The sequence below is a fragment of the Microcebus murinus genome, chromosome 8, assembly GCF_040939455.1.
Source record: "Microcebus murinus isolate Inina chromosome 8, M.murinus_Inina_mat1.0, whole genome shotgun sequence".
Lineage (NCBI taxonomy): Eukaryota > Metazoa > Chordata > Mammalia > Primates > Cheirogaleidae > Microcebus > Microcebus murinus.
In genome coordinates, this window is record NC_134111.1 from 18,637,563 (window position 1) to 18,650,059 (window position 12,497).

The 12,497-nt window shown below is 34.6% G+C and overlaps 1 protein-coding gene across 1 annotated transcript in view; it reads right to left on the bottom strand.

Annotated features, from left to right (window-relative positions):
- The window catches only part of ZRANB3 (zinc finger RANBP2-type containing 3), a 242,291-nt gene that overhangs the window by 56,580 nt on the left and 173,214 nt on the right, over positions 1 to 12,497 (bottom strand). The window lies entirely within an intron of this gene.

The following is a 12,497-nucleotide window of genomic DNA, read 5'->3' on the forward strand; positions in this document are numbered from 1 at the left end:
AGCCCAACCTCTCTTCCCTACTGCAACAGAGTTGACCCCTAGCATTTCCATTTACCCTGCAAGTGATTTTGACTAATCAGATATCTGAGAAGTCAGCTGGGGGCTTCAAAAAACATCCTCACTGACAAAAAGACTCTTAGGAACACTTTTCCTTGCTTTGAACATTATGGCCTGCACTTGATATCTGATATACAGGCACTGCAGCAGTCATCTTGGGGCTGTCATGGGAGCTGTTGAGGGTGAGCAGTGAACTGGGGCAGCAAGGAGCAGATAGCTTTATTGAGATGTAATTCACATATCATAAAATTCATCCTTTTAAAGTATACAATTCAATGGCTTTTAGTATATCCACAGAGTTGTGTATCCATCATGACAATCAATTTCAGGACATTGTCATTACCCTAAAGAGAATTCCTTCACCTCTCAGCTATTACCCCTCAGATGCCTCCTCAATCCCCGCTCTAGGCAAACACTAATCCACTCTGTGAATTTGACTATTGTGGACATTTCATATAAATGGCATCATACTACATGTGTTTTTTGTGACTGGCTTCTTTAACTTAGCATAATGGTTGACAATCCATGTTATAGCATGCATGAATACTTCATTTCTTTTTTAATGCTAAGTAATATTCCATTGTATGAATATATGCATTTTAATCCATTCATCAATGATTATCTCTCTACTTCTCTTGTTTTTATTCATTTATCTAGCTTGCCTTATAATGTTTCTTATTAACTTATTTATTTTGTGATAGTTGATTTACCTTTTATCCTTTAAAATTATAGGTAAGGAAAGCAAAGTATCAAAGCAAAGGAGAATATGCATTGCTTATTCATCCCACCTGTCCTCTGCAGCAAACCACAAAAGAAAGGCAAGAAATTTGTCTTCCACTATCCCTTCCCCCTTGCCCATGGTTCTTAATTTAGAAACTATTCATCAACCTGAAAAAGGATTTTCAAATCTGATAGAAGACAGCCTTCAGGGGAAGACTGGCAGTTCCATACTGTAAAGTCAGGGTTTTGGACATGTTTACAGAGACCCATGCCAAAATTTCCCCATAGAAAAGAATAGTTTCACTTCAAAAGATGGTTCAGCCAAACTATCAAAAGTGTTATTTTCATATCTCAAAGCATGTTTTATTTCCTCATGAATATATCTGTAAATAGAAATCTAACACTCCTAATGCACTTAATCTTTTGACACTGACCAAGTTCTACATGTAGTACATTAAGAAGTAGATGGGATACAATACCCTGAGAAAGGAGCAACTCCAATTTAATGTCTTAACCAATACAATTTTACTAAAGAGCCTGGGATTCTAAATCATTCCATAAATTTTTTGGAACAAGTTATATTAAAGCAATCATTCAATCTAATCTAATCTATCAATTTGGCAAAAATAGATGAAAAAGAATATCCCCATGAATGACATAATGCCATTGAGTTTACCCAAATTTTGACAAAGTTAGAAAGTAAAGCCAATAGTATTATGAACTTTAAAAAAATTATTTTCATGGAAGTCTGATCATAAAAGTCATTGATCAAATCAGTTAATCTAATTCTTTTAAAACTGAATTCAATTTTATAAACCATTATTGATTTCTAAACTCCATTCAGTAGTCATGTTAATTAGGTAATCAACTTTTTATTACTAAAGTATAAACATGAATAAACCTTATTTGTTTGTTAAAAATTGTAATACATAGACTATACAGACTTTAAATTCTATATCTTTTCCATGCTTATACAGGGATGCTGAAAAAAATCACTAATAGGAAAACAGGGACCACCTTAATCTATGGTCACTAACCAATACTATAATATTTAGCTAACCTAGCAGAATAATGGCTAAGTACATGGACACTGGAGCCAGACTGTCTGGGTTCAAATCCTGGCTCCCTCATTTACAATCTGAGAGATGTTGAGCAAGCCACTTAATCTCTATGCTTTAATTTTTCCATCTATAAAAGGAGATAAAAGTACCTACACTTCATAGGCTTGTGGTAAGAATTAAATGAGTTCAGTGCATGAAATATGCTTAGAATAGTGTTTGGCACACAGTAAACATTATAAAAGTGTTATCTCTTATTATTTGCATGTTTCTCCAGTAAATTACAAAAGCAATTTCAACCAGTTCCACTTTTTTCAAAATCAGAACCTGTGACTCCTGGCTCTCAAACCTCCTACTGCCAAGAGAAAATAGAATCATCTGAGAATTCTGTTACCTTTCCTTACTTTTACTTATCCTCACTTCCTTTCCTTTTGTAACAAGAGAGGCATTTCTTGTCCTCTCTAAGGCAAATCCTTCTACCTTTGATTCCAAACCTACCCATTCCTGCCACATCAAAAAGCTTGTAACATTCCCCCTTCTCAAGTGGATATTTCTTCATCTTTAATAAAGCCCTCCTCCATTCCACATCTCCAGATAGCAAGCCTACTATCTCTTTCCTCCTATAACATGATAACATTATTTTATTTGCACTTTACTGGCTATTACTGACCATTTCTTACTAATGGACGGGAGGCAGACCGTCCCCAGTTCAGAGCCAGGGACCCTTTCCTAAACAACAGAACTGGCACAGGACGACACACTCTTTAGTGTCAGATCATCACAGGCGCTGTGCATCAGGGAATATTGCAATGGCCTCATTATACCTCACTGTATATTATAAATAGGATTCCACCTGTGTTAAGCTACTGAAGCAATTAAAAAGGAAAAACATTTTGTGCATAATGGAAACATGTTTAAAGTAATTTGTCTTCTGGAAAGTTTTTAAGGCACCGAGGAATGCTGCCATCCCCAAAGTGACAGGAAATTTTAATTATGGGTTGGTTTTAATCATTTTCATAAAAAAGTAACTTGTATTTCTCCTAAAATTGTTTTCTATAAAAATGAGATATTGTTGCAATGTACCCTGCATTGTTGCAATGCAATGAAAATAATTGAGAGCTGGCTAAACCATACATATCAAGTGTATCTATTTTTTTCTAGGAGAGTATTATGCTGATACTAAATATGAAGAACCAGTTCATTTTCATCCACTGTATTCTTAAGAAATATTAAAAAGCAATAAAAATGATATAGAACAAGAAAAATAATTCTCCTGATTATCTGAGATAATCACTAATTGACTTTTTTTACTAGGAATATTGATTATTTATTTATTTATTTTTGAGACAGAGTCTCGCTTTGTTGCCCAGGCTAGAGTGAGTGCCGTGGTGTCAGCCTAGCTCACAGCAACCTCAAACTCCTGGGCTCAATGATCCTTCTGCCTCAGCCTCCTGAGTAGCTGGGACTATAGGCACATGCCACCAGGCCCAGCTAATTTTTTATTTCTATTTTTAGTTGACTGGCTAATTTTTTCTTTTCTATTTTTAGTAGAGATGGGGTCTTGCTCTTGCTCAGGCTGGTTTCAAACTCCTGACCTCGAGCAATCCACACACCTCGGCCTCCCAGAGTGCTAGGATTACAGGTGTGAGCCACTGCGCCTGGCCCTAGGAACATTGATTATTTTAGGCTCACTTCCTTTGTTTACTATTCATCATTCCTATTTACTGTTTATTATTATCATTACTATATTTCTTTTCATTAAAAAATATCTGAAAAAGAGATCTCAATAATGTAATAACAGCACTAAGGAGATGATAAAAAATATACTTAAAGCATGCTTACTTCTGTCTTCCTAAGAAGTACCTCAAATGGTAGACCAACATAAATGTTTATACTGCACATGGATGATGTATACCAATACCATAATTTTATAGTACACAACTGTATATTTTAAAATGTATCATAGCGACATGACCTAATTTGCTGACATGGCCTAATTTGAAGCACTGATACTATCTTCCTGTCTGCCTAGAAGGCATTGTAGCTTATAAGGGAAAAAAAGAGAAAAGATTATACTAGAGAAAGAAACCTTCTATCCTGGAAATCTATAAAATTAAGACAGATGGAGATTCATTAGCCTGGAAGGCTTCAGATATATCTCTGCCTAGAGCGTAGGAAGAAGAAAGACGACCCCCAGAGGTCCTTTCTAGGTTCAATGCTCTCACACCTAGCACAATTAATGAACAGTGTTAACATGGTCACAAAAGAGCATAGGGAAAGTATTCATTTCCTCAGATCTGACAAGAACAAGATTTTATACTCTACACATTAATTTATTAATTATGGAGTTATAGTTAAAAATTAAATACCACAAATAATGAAGAATTCGTTGTACAGTAGGTAATAATTAAGTGTATGCCCTTAAAACAGTATATCCTATATATAGCTGCATAGTCACACAAATACATTTACTTAAAAACTCTTATACATTTTTCCTCCTTACGCTTATCAAGATTTTCAAAATTTAGATAAACCACCATTAGTTTTTATTTTTATTTATATATTTATTATTATTATTTATTATTTTTATTTTTTCTTTGTTGCTTAGGCTAGAGTGAGTGCCATGGTGTCAGCCTAGCTCACAGCAACCTCAATCTCCTGGGCTGAAGCGACCCTACTCCCTCAGCCTCCCAAGTAGCTGGGACTACAGGCATGTGCCACCACGCCCGGCTAATTTTTTGTATATATATTTTTAGTTGGTCAATTAATTTCTTTCTATTTTTTAGTTAGAGACGGGAGTCTCACTCTTGCTCAGGCTGGTTTCGAACTCCTGCCCTTCCTTGAACCATCGGCCCGCCTCAGACTCCCAGAGTGCTAGGATTACAGGCGTGAGCCACCACGCCCCGGACTAGATAGTTTTAAATTATCTTTAAATTCCTCAACAGAGTGGTTCAAATGCTTCAATGAAAAGAAAGGTATTTCTAAAATGATGCTGCAAGAGTACAAAAAAACTTACATTCTCTAATGTAAAGCTTGTGCCTTGCTGAGTTTGACAAAAATCCTACTTAATGGGGGTCTGGACACAAAATGTCCCTCCAATTATTTCACAATCTTGATGATGAACATCACAAACATCAATCCAGCTGACCAAGCACTATGGTTTGGATATGGTTTGTTTGGCCCTGCCAAGTCTCAAGTTGAAATTTGATCCCTAGTGTTGAAGGTGGGGCCTCCTAGGAGGTGTTTGAGTCGGGCAGATCCCTCATGAAAGGTTTAGTGTCGTTCTCCGTTCAAGCTCTGTTAGCTGCATCTAGAACTGATTGTTAAAAAGAGCCTGGCAAAAAAAAAAAAAAAAGAGCCTGGCATCTTCTCGCTTCTTGCTCCCTCTCTTACCATGTTATGCCTGCTTCCCCTAACCTTCCACAACGAATGGAAGCTTCCTGAGGCCCTCACCAGAAGCAGATGCTTGTGCCATGCTTCTTGTACAGCCTGTGGAACCATAAGCCAAAATAAACTTCTTTTCTTCAAAAATTACCCAGCCTCAGGTATTCCTTAAAGCAATACAAATGGACTAAGACACGAAGCAAGAAATCTAGAATCTAACTTTTCCCTACCCTCAATACTCAGTCAATCACCAATGTCTATTGATTGTATTCTCTTAATATCTCTGAAATTATTCCTTTCTTTCTAGTTAAGATGTGGTATAGCCATTACCTTGCTTTAGATCACCAATACTGTTAATCTAGATTACCCGTGAGGCATCCTAAATGGATTCTCTGCCTATTGGTTTGTTCCTTCCAATCCATTCACCCACAGCTATAGTTATTTTTCTAAAACACACATCTGATCATTTCACTCCACTGTACCTAATTGCTAAGAACCCTTAGGATAAATTAAAAACTATGAACTCTGAACTTCATGATGTAGTTATGGCTGTTAATGATCTCTAGCCTAGTCTCAGTCAGAATTCCTCCCTAACACTGTATGCCTTTAAGCTTCAACCACGTTGACCTACTTTTGGTTCCCTAAATATGCCCTTTCTGGTTAATCTGTGTGAGTTTGTACAAACTGCTTCAACTGCCTGAAATACACCACCAGCCCCATCTACTTCCCCACTCCTACAGCCCCACTCCTTCCTTTCTTGTCTGGCTAAATACTGTGGTTGAATATTTATTTCACTGTCTTTCCCAACAGAGTCCAACTTCCTTGGGAGGTAGACACTGTGTCTTGTTCACCATGCCTCCTTAGCACTTTGCCACACAGTAGACATTCAGTAAATATCTATTGAATTAACCAGGAAAACATTAGCCAAAGAAAGGAAACTTCAACACTAACATGCATACAACATAACAACCAAATTATAATCTGTAGTATTTCAAGTTCAAACTACTATAGAACTCTGAAACACATTTTCTCATAGAAACAATATTAAATGTAGTTGATAACTGGCTACCTCCTGCAAAGCCTATTAAACTATAATGTAGGTGAACTATATTATTGCCAATTCCTATGGACTCTAACTACTAAATATAAATGATATTTCTAGGAAAAATGTATTAAGAATTTCAATTTGGAATTTGGTAATGCCATGAACTAATTATTTCTGGCTGCAGCCCAGGAATAGAAATTCACAATTCCAATTTACATAGGTGGTTGAGGATAGAGGTTCTAGCAGGGAGGGAATAAAAAATTACTAAAAACTCTAGGGAATTAGGGTGACAGGGATTGGCCTTCTGTGACCATTAATCTTTGGGAACATGACCCAATTTGGGGATAATTGACTTTTTATCTCCTTTCTTTTCCTTCAAGGATCCTGGGAATTACATGCTAGCTTACTATTGATTGTCAACACTGACTTCCATCCAGGGTTTCTTAACACAGATGAGAAATGATCTAAAAGGTTCTCATATATATATTTTTCCCTTATGCAAGCATTCTGTACTTGATATTAAGTTCAAAAAAGCTATGTGACTAGGCAAACAGGCAAAAAACAAGATAGTTATTAACTCTAGGAAAAAGAATAGTTGTCAAAGAAAATAAATATAATTATAGCTCAATTGTGAAATGTTTAAGAGAGTAATTAAACTGTAAAGCATGAACACCGATCAAATAAAAAATTATGATCAAAATAAAAATTATGATATGGAAAAATGGAGCAGGGGGATGTATTATAAATCTTTTCCTACAATTTATGTTTTGCATTTTAATTTTCCTAACAGTGTTTTTCATACCCCATACATTTTTTTTTTAAACCACTATAAGTTTTAAACTTTTGAATTCCATTTTTTCCCTGTAATGTTTGTGCTTTTTGTATCCTATCTAAAAAATTGTCTTACTCAAAGGTTGGGAATATTTTTATGTATGTGTGCTACTAAGAGTTTTACAATTTTAACTTTTATATTAATATTTAATTCTATGACTCACTTCAAGTTAATTTCTTATGTATGGTGTAAACTAAAGGTCAAGATGCCTCTTTTTCTTCATGGATATTCAATTGTCCTAGTATTATTTGTTAAACAAACCATCATTTCACCATTGAATTATCATCTCCTTTCTTAACAACAGATCAACTGATAATCTATGTAAGGTTCTATTTCTGGACTCCTTTTTCTGGTTCATTAATCTCTATGTCTATCCTTATGCCACTACCACAAAGTCTTGATTACTGTAACTTTATAGTAAGTATTTACATCCTGTAGTGTGAGTCTTCTAACTTCATTCAAAATTGTTTTGGCAATAGTAAGTGCTTTACATCGCCACGTAAATTTTATATTTAGCTTGTCAATTTCTATAATCAATACTATAAGGATTTTGATGAGCATTCCATTGAATATATAAATTAATTTATAGAGAACTAGCATCTTAACAATATTGAATCTTCTGATTCATAAATGTGAATGTTCTTGTTTAAGTTTGCTTTACTTACTCTAAAACAATGCTTCATAGTTTTCATTGTATATATTTTATTTACCTTACCTTAAATTAGTTCATGTTTTTTGATGCTATTATAAATTATATTTTTAAAATTTCAATTTCCGATTTTGTATTGTGGGTATATAGAACTAGAAATGATTTTTGTATACTGAACATGAATTCTATGGCCTTGATAAATTCACTCGTTAGTTCTAATAGCTTAAAGTATTTTTCAATTTTCTAGGTAGATAGTAATATCTGTGAAAATGGACAATTTCACTTATTGCTTTTCAATCTGTATCCTTTTTATTTCTTTTTCTATCCTTATTGCACATCTAAGACCTTCAGAATAATGTTAAACAGAAGTGATGAGAACAGACTCTTTTTTTTTTGTTTCTGATCTCAGGGAAATAGCATTCAGTCTTCAGCATTAAGTATGATGTTAATTGTAAGTTTTCATAAGTGCCTTTTATTGAGATGAGGAAGCCCCTTTCTCTTCCTAGTTTGCTGACAAGTTTTATCATGAATGAATATTGAATTTTGTCAAATCCTTCTATTGGGATAATTATATGGTTTTTCATATGATTCGAGAATCATATACTTTTATAGTTTTATATTGTTAATGTGGTGTTTTACAGTGATTGATTAATCCAGTGTAAAACACCTGTATTGCTGATATAAATATTTCTTTACATACTATTGGTTGCAATTGCTAATATTTTGTTAAAGATTTTGACATTAATGAAGGATATCAACCTGCAGTTTTCTCATGATGTATCTGTCTGGTCATGGTAGCAGAGTAATCCTGGCTTTATAAATGTAGTTAGAAGGTTTTTTTCAACATTTTCTTCTAGAATTCCTATGGTTTCATGTCTTAGATATAAGTCTGTTATTGATCTTGAACAAAAATTAGTTGGAAGGTATTTCTTACTTTTCTGTTTTCTAAAAAAATTTTAGAATTGGTTTTAATTTTATATTAAATGTTCAATGGAATTTAGCAGTGAAACCACTGAGACCTGAAATTTTCCTTAAAGGGTGATTCTTTTTTTTTTTATTTTTTTTTATTTATTTTTTTTATTATTATAGGAGACACCTTTGGATATGGTGATTCTTAATTATAGAATAAATGTCTTTAGTTGATTCAGGGCTATTCATATTTTTAATTTTTTCTTGAGTCACCTATGATATTTATGGGATTGAGCCATTCATCTGAGGTTTTTTGTCCTCCCCCCCCAGACAGAGTCTCACTGTGTTCCCTGGGCTAGAGTGCCATAGCGTCAGCCTAGCTCACAGCAAGCTCAAACTCCTGGGCTCAAGCGATCCTCATGCCTCAGCCTCCCGAGTAGCTGGGACTACAGGCATGTGCCACCATGCCTGGCTAAATTTTTCTATATATTTTTAGTTGGCCAATTAATTTCTTTCTGCCTCGGCCTCCCAGAGTGCTAGGATTACAGGCATGAGCCACCGTGCCCAGACTTCCTCTGAATTTTATTGGCTTTGTTCATGTAAAATTGCTTATGATAGTCCCTTATTATCATTTTAATGCCTATAGGGTCTGTAGGAATAGTTTTTTTATTCTACTTCACTGCTTTAATGGGTAAATCAGTTTCTACTTTTTTTGTTTTGGGCTTTATAAATTTTATTCATCTTTTCAAAAATCCAGTGTTTAGTTTCATTAATTTTCTCTATTATTTTCTTTTTGTATTTCATTGATTTCTGCTCTTTATAATTTTCTTCCTTCTGTTAACTTATTCTTACAGTTTTTTTAAAATATATTTATTGATACACAATATTTGTATATATCTGAGGTACATGTAATATTTTGATACATGTATAGAATATGTAATGATCAAGTCAGGGTATTTAGGATATCTACCACTTGGAGCATTTGTCATTTCTTTGTGTTGAGAACATTTCAAATCCTCTCTTCCAGCTAAAATTTACAAGACATTGTTGCTAACTATAGTCACTCTACTGTGTTATCAAATATTAGAACTTTATCCTTCTATCCAACTATATGTTTGTTTCCATTAACTCTCTTCATCCTCTACACCTTTCCCAGCCTATGGTATCTATCATTTTCCTTTTTACCTCCTGAGATCAACTTTTTTAGCTCTCACATACGAGTCAGAACTTGTGTTATATGTCTTCCTGTGCCTGCCTTATTTCAATTAACATAATGATCTCTAGTTCCATCCATGTTGCTGCAAAGGACAGGATTTCATTCTTTTTTATGGCCAACTAGTATTCCATCGTGTATAAACACAACATTTTCTTTATTCATTCACCTGCTGATGGACACTTAGATTGATTCCATATCTTTGCTATTATTTGTCATCTTTTGAGAAATGTCTATTCAGAAACTTTGCTCACTTTTTAATGGGATCTTTTTTTTTTTTTTTGCTGCTGTTTGAGTTCCTTGTATATTCTATTAGTCCCTTGCTGGATGACTAGTTTGCTAATACATTTTCCCATTTAACAGGCTGTCTCTTCACTTTTTTGATTCCATACAGATTTTAGGATTTTTTTCTATTCTGTGAAAAATGACATTGGTATTTCGATAAGGATTGCATCGAATCTGTAGATTGCTTTTGTTAACAAGGTCATTTTAACAATATTAATTTTTCTGTTCCATGAGCATGGGATGTCTTTCCACTTGTTTGTGTCCTCTTCAATTTTGTTCATCGGTGTTTTGTAGTTTTCATCGTAGACCTCTTTCACCTTCTTGGTTAAATTTTATTTCTAAGTATTTTATCTTTTTGGTAGCTATTGTAAATGGGATTGCCTTCTTGATTTCTTCTTAGCCAGTTCATTATTGTTGTATGGAAACATTACTGATTTTTGTATGATTTTGTATCCTGCAACTTTACTGAATTTGTTTTTTAGTTCTAAGAGTTTTTTGATGGCATCTTTGTTTTTCTAAATATAAGATCATGTCATCTGCAAAGAGGAACAATTTGGCTTCCTCTTTTATAATTTGGATGCCTTTTATTTCTTTCTCTTGCCTTATTGTTCTGGCTAGGACTTCTAGCATTATGTTGAATAGGAGTAGAAAAAGTGGACATCCTTGTCTTGTTGTAATTCTTATAGGATAAGCTTTCAGGTTATGGGATCATGTTGTATATGTGGTCTGTCATCGACTGAAACATCATTATACAGCACATGACTGTATTAACCTAAAGCTATAGCACTTTTAGAAGAAAACAAAAAAGAATATCTTTGTGAACTTGGCTTATGCAAAAATTTCTTGGGACTCAAAAAGCAAAAACAAACAAAAAAATATACTGGACTGTTTCAAAAATGAAAAACTTCTGTCCTTTGAAAGACAATGTTAAGAAAATAAAAACAGGCTGGGTGCGGTGGCTCACGCCTGTAATCCTAGCACTCTGGGAGGCCGAGGCAGGTGGATTGCTCGAGGTCAGGAGTTCGAAACCAGCCTGAGCAAGAGCGAGACTCAGTCTCTACTATAAATAGAAAGAAATTAATTGGCCAACTAATACATATAGAAAAAATTAGCCGGGCATGGTGGCGCATGCCTGTAGTCCCAGCTACTCGGGAGGCTGAGGCAGCAGGATCACTTGAGCCCAGGACTTTGAGGTTGCTGTGAGCTAGGCTGACGCCACGGCACTCACTCTAGCCTGGGCAACAAAGCGAGACTCTGTCTCAAAAAAAAAAAAAGAAAAGAAAAACAGAATCCATAGACTTGTAGGAAATATTTGTAAAAGATTTGTATGTTTCCAAAATATATAAAGAATTCTTATTACTCAATATAAATATGGATTCAATATGAACAGATAACTTCAAAAAAAATAACTAGCTAAAAAGCCCATGAAAATATGCTCAACATCATTGGTCATTGGGAAAAGACAAATTAAAACCACAATTACATATCACTATATACCCACAAGAACGGCTAAAATTAAAAAGATGACAATACCAAGTGATCTGCTCACAAAGATGTGGGACAACTGGAATTCTCACAGCATGCCAGTAGGAATGCAAATTGGTATAGCTACTTTAAAAAACAATCTGGCAGTTTATTATGAAGTTAAACTTACAATTTTCTTATGACCCAGGAATCTCATTCTTAGGTATTTCCTTAAGGAAAATGAAAATGCATATCTGTACAAGGGCCTGTATATGAAAGATTATTTCACTTTTATTCATAAGAGTCCAAACTGGGAATATCCCAAATGTCCATTACCTGGTATTCCCATACATTGGAGGATATAAGGGCAGGAGTAAAAAGGAAAATAGTAATGACTATCTGAATGAAATCCAAAAGTTTTATGCTAAGTGAAAGAAGCCAGACATAAATTTACATGGTATAATCCCATTTTTGTGACATTATGGAAAGTGTAAACCTATATCGAAAGAAAGGAGATCTGTGGTCACCAAGGTATAGAGATCAGAAGGGAAATAAGTATAAAGGTCCATGAAGGAACTTTTTGGCATGATGGAAATATTCTGTATCTTTATGGCAGTGGTGGTTACATAACTACATACATTTGTCAAACCTCATCCAACCATATATTTTATTTATTTATTTTTCCATTTATTTTTTATTTGTATTTACTGTACCCCATATGTATTTATGGGGTACAAGTGCAATTTTGCTATGTTGATATATCACGCTGAGGTGATGTCAGGGCCTTCAGTGCATACATCACCAAAGCAACACATACTGTACCCTCCAAGCAACCTCCCATCAGCCATACCCATCCTACTACCCTCTTCTCCGAGTCTATA